Source organism: Apium graveolens, chromosome 5 (assembly GCF_009905375.1).
Source record: "Apium graveolens cultivar Ventura chromosome 5, ASM990537v1, whole genome shotgun sequence".
Lineage (NCBI taxonomy): Eukaryota > Viridiplantae > Streptophyta > Magnoliopsida > Apiales > Apiaceae > Apium > Apium graveolens.
Window position 1 is genome coordinate 57691570 of NC_133651.1, and position 7928 is coordinate 57699497.

A 7928-nucleotide genomic window follows, 5' to 3' on the forward strand; every position below is an offset into this window, starting at 1 on the left:
CGAAATGTTATATTTAGACCGAGAGTCGGTCGGTATAAGCTTATAAAAACCCGAAGGTATCCCGGAGGAGTTTATAATTGATAACGTTAATGCTAGCGAATAGCGTGGCGTGTATATATTTTAGACCGAGGATCGGTCAGTAAAAATTGATGAAAACCCGGAAGTATTCCGCAGGTGTTTTAATTAAGAATATTAACGCTACAGTAGAGCATGATGTATAAGTCGTAAGACCGAGAGTCGGTCAGTTTTGTTTTATAAAGTATAAACCCGGGAATCATCCCGGAGATGTTTTGGACGATTAAAAGTCCATAATGGTACGTTTTAAAGGGACTCATCGTCCACTTACGAAACATTAAAATACCTCGAACTTTTATTAAAACGATTTCCCAATGATCATATTACCTCAACTATATTTTATGGTTCGAATAATAAATACTATATACTTATTCCTTTATTATATGAGTAGTATACTCCAACGATTATTTATTTCAAACCCGATTAACCATTATAGATTAATAATTATATAGACACAAACTAGTTGAAGAATATTATTTTAAATATTCTTTTAGAGAGTAAACTCATTCGAGGTTTAATTATTTATCGACTATTATTTAATTAATTATTATTTTTTAAGGGTTTATTATTGATTTAAAAATTATAGATCCTGATTTAAAATATACTTCCTGATTTCATAATATCATTCGAATAATTTTAGATCGTCGGTGAATAATATCCCGACTTATTTAATATTTTGAATATAGTTTCAAGGAGAAGTTTTCCCCCTTATATAATTAGCTGTTGACAACGGTCAACTCACATCCTTAGTACTTCCTCCGAAAACTTTCGTAAGTACATATATATATACAGTAAAGCTATGCCTATCAACAAACAAAACGCTTGGAGGAACTTCGATGTGGTTCGAGTTCTCGAGATATGATAGGATTTCCTAAAGGACAAGGGAGGGGTAGGATCCAAGTACTTCATGTATTGGATAGACTACTGGTACCGTAGGAGACGGTACAATATGTACCTATAGACCTGCGAAGTGTGTGTATACCCGAAATGAGGATACATAGCCCGTATGCGGCAAGGGTGATAACCGAGATGTGAAAGTGTCGTACCTCTACTAGTAGAAAAGGTTACTTTTATCGTAGTACGACTGATCATCGTATGCGGTGGCTCCAACGAATGTCCTATTCTTCCAATTGGAATTGTGATGCAATACCGTAACCCAAGCCTAAGTGTTGGGTTTACTATTAAGGTATTCGCAGGATAATAAGATCCACTAAAGGATTGTTTTCATAAGACGGTGTGTATCACCAAGGAAAACTTTTTTCGAATAAAACGTAATTATCATATATGATGTTTTACGTGAGTTTATCATACAGTCATTTTCATACTATACCTTATTATGCTGGGCATTATAGCTCACTTGTAATAACCCCAATTTTTGGAAATTTTTGAAACCCTTATGAATAGTGTTTTTGCTGAATGAGAAAACTTTTCATGCCACACTATGTAGGGGTTCTGATATGGATATTCTGAGATTTTATTAGTACTTTACATGGGATATAAGTGTATGTAAAGATCGTCAGAATCCAAATTCAAACACTTTGATTTTTCCCGGAAATCCACTAGATACGAAAAGAATTGAATATAAGGTAACAGGATACGAAGGATTTAAATTAAAGGATTATAAGAGAGGATCATAAAAAGGAATATAATGTATTGAGAAAGGTTAAGGGAACCTAAGTAATAAGATCCCGGGTATGATCCCTCAAACGATAAATGAAAACGAAAGTTAAGTGAACCGTATAACAGATCAGCGGTCATTAGGCAAACAATTAGGAAGTTAATCAAAGGGATTAGAGAGGATGATGTCACCCAACCAATGAGAAGAGGACAAGGAGGGGAGGATGACATGATGATGATGACACAAGCATGACATGGGAAGGAAGGAGGTGTGGTTGAATGAGAACCACACAAAGTCCAAGGTTAATTAGGTAATTAACTAAAACAAAAACAAAACCAAATCAACCAAGCCAAGCAAATCATTTTCATCAAAACACAAAAAAAAAATCTCTCTTTCTTCTTCATGCTCTCGGCTTCTTTCTTAAAAAATGAAGATCCAAGCTCCACCACTTACTATTTAGCAAGGTAATTATCTAAGCTTCCCCATGGATAGTTACATACTTCCTATAAGTTTAAGCTTCTAATTCCAAGCCAATCTTTTTCTATAAATCATGAAAGAAGATGGTGAATAGTTTTTTTCAAGAACTAAAATTTGTGTTCTTGAAGTTTTGTTTAGATTAAGCTTGGATAAGGACTTTAAGGGTGATTCCAAGCCATTCTCTTGATTCTCCACTCTCCAAGGAAGGTATAAACTACAAACCCTAGCTTTAGTTTTGAGTAATTAGGATTGAATATGATTGATATAGTTTATGTGAAGCATGATGCTTGATTGTTTGAAGTTTGGTTGAGTTGTAGAGATTAGTTGGTTTTGTGGTATTTTTGGAGTTGTAAATCTTGATAATTAGTTAAAGAACCTAAGTAAAGCTTTTAGTTCATGTGGGGAATAAGTATAAATGGTTAATGTGGATTTTTTGGGGCTGTTATGATGTGGTTTGGATGGATGTTGGTGGTATGATTGATTGTGGGTTGAATTGTGGTTGATTTGGAATGGTTTAATTTGGGAAATCGCATAAACATAGCCGTCGTAACGTCCGATTTTCTTTAGACTTCTTTTGTGCATAACATTAGGACCCGAGAACCCCCTGCTAGATTTTGACCATTGCCATGTTTAGGTAGTTCATGTTACGAGCTTCGTTTTGATATGTAGTTCGTTTGATTCCGATGTACGGTTTAGGAGAAACGACCGTTTTAAGTAACGGCGTTTCGCGAACGAACCATTATCCCTCGCCTTACTTTGAAACATAAATTAAAGACCTTAAATGACTAATTGGAGTATGAAACATTTATGTAAAGTGTAATAGGCAGTTGGTAAGACATTCGCGAAGGAATCGCCTTAAAACTCGTAATGGTTAATTTATTAAAAATGATGGAGCCGAGGGTACTCGAGCGACTTAAGAGAATCAGTAAGCGCAAAACGATCGTTAGAGTCTGAGTTGGTTAGAGTATAGATTTACAAGTGACTTTGGTTTAATTCCAACTTACTTGTTGTTTATAGGTTACCAGACTCATCCCGAGCCATTCGTAACCCCCAGTCGCTCAGGCAAGTTTTCTATCCGTTATACTGTTGTTGTGATGTATACACTTGTATATGCATTATCTTGTAATAGATGCATGACGGTTATATTAGCAAATTCTTGCGATATATTGTAGCATGTGATATGGTACATATGCATGCCTGTTTCGTATTCTTGCCATATATATCTGTTGGTTCAGTTGATAATACCTATGCTAGAGAATAGCGGTAAATTGCATATACCCTTAGTATAGGGGACCCAAAGGTGAACATTTTCTAAAACCAGGAGTCGATGTTCCCGAGTATATTATATATATATATATATTTAAATATATATATATATATTGATATAGTTTTCAAAACTATTAATCGAATAAGGTTTATTCGATAACTTTTATTTTATTTAATGAATATTATTACGAATATTCATTCGAGGGCTTATGACTCCTTTTATTTTATTTAATGAATATTATTACAAATATTCATTCGAGGGCTTATGACTCCTTTTATTTTATTTAATGAATATTATTTGAATATTCATTCGAGGGCTTATGACTCAGTTATATTATTAATGATTATTAATTGAATATTCATTTGAGGATGTATGACTCCGTTATTTTATTTAATGAATATTATTTATAATATTCATTCGAGGTATTATGACTCCGCTTATTAATTAATAATATTCTTTATTTTATTAAAGAATAATGTTTCGATAATCAAACTTATTTTCGATTATTCAAATAAAGATAGTACTTTCATAGAAGTATATCTTTGGTTATTTCATACTCATTTCAAGTATAAGTCTTACAACTTCTACTTCAATTATTTGTATAAAGATTATTCTTTATGGGAATATTATTTAAATAATAATATTCAGACATTTTCTAAATATATTGGGACTGATTTACTTCATTAAATCAGCATTACTCCAAACACTCTTTAAAGTGTTTTCGAGTCTTCAAAATGATTTTTAAAAGTTAGAGCGGATCCCAAAACTCATTGTTATATTTAAGATCTTCCTTTTAAAAAGGGGATTTAAATACTCGCTCAAAACCTGAGGGATCCGGCTCTATGGTGTATTTTATATTCGCAACAAGGTTGCAGTTTTGGTAAATGAATTGATTACTTACCCAACGTTCGGGAAGTAAGTCCATCTATCGAGTCGGCATAAGCAACATGGGCTCAGTGGGCGTCCATGATAGTGTAAGTGGCTCAGTGGGAGTCCATCAAATGCATAAGTGGCTGAGTGGCAGTCCAGCATAAGGTCCTATTGCGACCAGGGTGATGACCAGTGGGGAATTCGTTCATCTACTAGTAGAAAAGGTTACTTATTGGTATCTTTGCCTGATCAGCAAGATATCAGGTTTATGCCAAAATTCTTTTCTTTCCAAATTTATTGGATATTGCAATTCTGTTCATACTTTACATGACAGAGGTTTTCAGGAAACGTATGTATATATATAGGTGTATATATATATCGGGACTTAATGAAGTATATCATAACTTCATTTCCTTCAAAATATTTCAAAGATTGAATCTATTCAAGTCTTATCTTGTAGTCTCATCAGTGTGATGAACTTTTGAAACTAATTATAACTTGAACGGTGGTAGTTCAAGTAGTATTTGGAAAAGATATAAGTATATTGGAGTATCTTGTAACTTCATCTTTTAAACTTATATCTAGTAAATGATTGTCTTATGAATGACAAAGATTTTCAGAAAAACGTTGAGACAAGGTTAGATATATGTGATCACCTTGCAACGATATTTTTTATACAGTTATAAACTGGAACTCTGTGTATATTATGCATGGAAGAGGACTTCCAATATTTTGAAAAGTATATATGTATATATATATACTGAATATTTTGCGACTTCATCGCATTAAGATATCAACTTGGTTCATTTCTTTTGACCAAAACTTTCATGAGTACTATGAGAAGGCTCATATATTATTAATCATTATACAAATTATTTTGGTGGGCTTGCTGCTCACCCTTGCTTTCTTCTTTCATCACACAACAACAGATAGAAAAGATGAACAGGACCAAGCTCCCGATTCGCAAGCGATTAGGAAACGTTCCGCAGTTTCCTATAGGCGTTGATGTCGCTGTAGCTGAGGTAGGAACTACCAATAGGCTAGGCTTTCAACTTTTGATGTACCAGACTTATGTATCTTTATCAATTATAATAATGGCAAAGAAATGTAAATCTATTCAGAAACCTTTTTAAGGTGTATTGACATATAATTGTGGAATAAAACGACTTGTGATTATTTTTGGATATTCATCTCTGAGACTATAACTTGTGGTGTGTGTGCTTATTGTGGGGTCACAGTACAGAGTAGTTGATTGTGTATTAAGATTGGGTGTTGTTAAGGGAAATAGAACTCGTGACAACCCGGATCCCCGACCCCGGATTTGGGGGTGTTACATCACTCTTGCTTTCTTTTCAATGACACAACACAACAGATAACCAGTATGCCGGTGTGGGACTTAGTCGCTTGCAGTCATGGGGAGGATCCCTAGAAGCTTTGTCTCAGGTGTGCTAGAGTATCAGATAGATATAAGATATCAGTCGTAATTATTGTAACTTCATGTAGATGTTATAGATAATTGTTTGAGATCCTGTAAAGTACCTTTGAGTGTAATAAAAGAAGATATTATTTTGTACATCGATTCTAAGGCTATAACTTGTGTGTGTGAGTATGAGATTGGGGTCTGTTGGATTATTGAATCAATATCAGGTTACACATGAGTGAAGGATGGCGTGACGACCCAGATTCCTGACCCCGTATTTGGGGGCGTTACAGAAATGGTATCAGAGCATTAAGTTATAGTACTCAGAAACGAGAGTGTTAGGAGTCTGTCTAGATGCGAGATTTCGTAAGAGCTCATATAGAGTTCATCATTGGACTACCAGATGTAGCCTCAATGTGTAGGTTAGGATAAGTGTATATTTGAGGTATTAAGGTATGACTAATGAGACCATTGGAGATTATCAAAATGATGAGGAGAAAAATTAGAATCATATTTGATTTGGCAAGGATATGGATGTAGAACTTGGAGCTGAGTCTCCAGAGCATTTGGGGTAAAGATGATATTACCAACACCATATGATAACACGAGCCTTGTTACCTATAGTTATGTGTAGGTTTCCCAAGAAGGGGCATCACATGTGAGAACCATAAAGTCTAATTATTAATATACAGTTGAGGTTATTGATCCAGACTAGTTGAAGATATCATTTTACCAATGAGAAGGTGAATATCGTATTAATAACGAATTCAGCAGAGATAGTGTCCGATATACCCTTGAGGATTTTTATTTCCATTAAGGAAGATTTGAATATGATATACAAATGTCATCGTAAGACACGTACACTACATAATATATTAGTGCGCTTAACATGTAAGGATATGATGGTTTAGATTAAAATTTAAGAGCATCGAGAATCAATTGCATGTCTATAATTAAATGGCATAAGATTCTAACGAGCGATGGTTCGATCTTAGAACCTTTTTAAAAGGGATAGACCAGTGAGTCCAGAGCGGAATTCCTCGGTAGATAGGATGTCAGAGGCTACGTATATATACTCATAGACGTCTAATATATTCGGTAACATATGTTCAATTACACACACATGCCACTGAACTTATGGACTGTATTGAGGTCCCTAAGAGATCTCTTTGATCTGTTCCCAGGGGGAACTGGCCACTTATAGTTAGTAACGGATGCGTGTAGCAAGCAACTATCGGCTTAACAGATGTTTTTGAAATATTTTTGAGTGAGGTCTTCGAGGTAAAACGCCGGAATGACATATATACGTGTGACAATCAAGTTAGTAAGCTATTTTAAAATGATGTTGAAAGAGAAACTATTTGAAACATGGAATTACGAAGAAGGAGAGATGGGATCATCCTCAGATGGATAATGACGAGAGTTAGGATAATCAGTGAAATCTTTTGGCACCTACTCACTGTCCCGTTACTCCCTCCAAATTGTTGATCATTTGTATTGCCTTGATAAGTTATATCAGACAATCCTTTTCGTTCCCTACTTTGAACTTCTGATGTGACCATCTTGAATAGTCTTTCTCCGCATCAGGACTTGTATAATTCTTTTAGTTAATCCATGAACTTTCATTCATAGATTATGATCTTCCTGATCAACTCAGAGATATTTATACTTTATTTCAATTATCCAATAGATTTTTATTATATATAAATTTTCCCTCAATTCATCGATGAATATTCATAATGAGTATCTTCATTTGATTCTTCTTTCATACTTACTCTTTCAGTCGAGATTGTAAATATCTAACAAATTGTTAAAAACATGGATGATTAAATATCCATATATTCCTCGGGAATCCTTTTTCCTCTAATCGGGATGAAATTATATATTGAACTTTGAAATCTTAGTAAGGGTATAAATTTGATATTGGTATTCCGAATTCAATTCTATTTGAGAATCTAATAAAGTATGTGAACGAGGACACCTCTGAGTGTACCCTTTTATTGGCAAAAAATATTTGATAAGAGGCTATCGATTGTTTCGATGCCAAGACCACTCAATTTAGAGTTATAATTGTCTTTCTCGGCCAAAAAAAACTCTTTATTTCAAAATCGTCATCCAGTAGCCACAATTACTTCAGTGGTTATGATGTTGAGATTTTTACAAACAAACTGAAATATGCCTAGTTGCATATGTTCTCATGA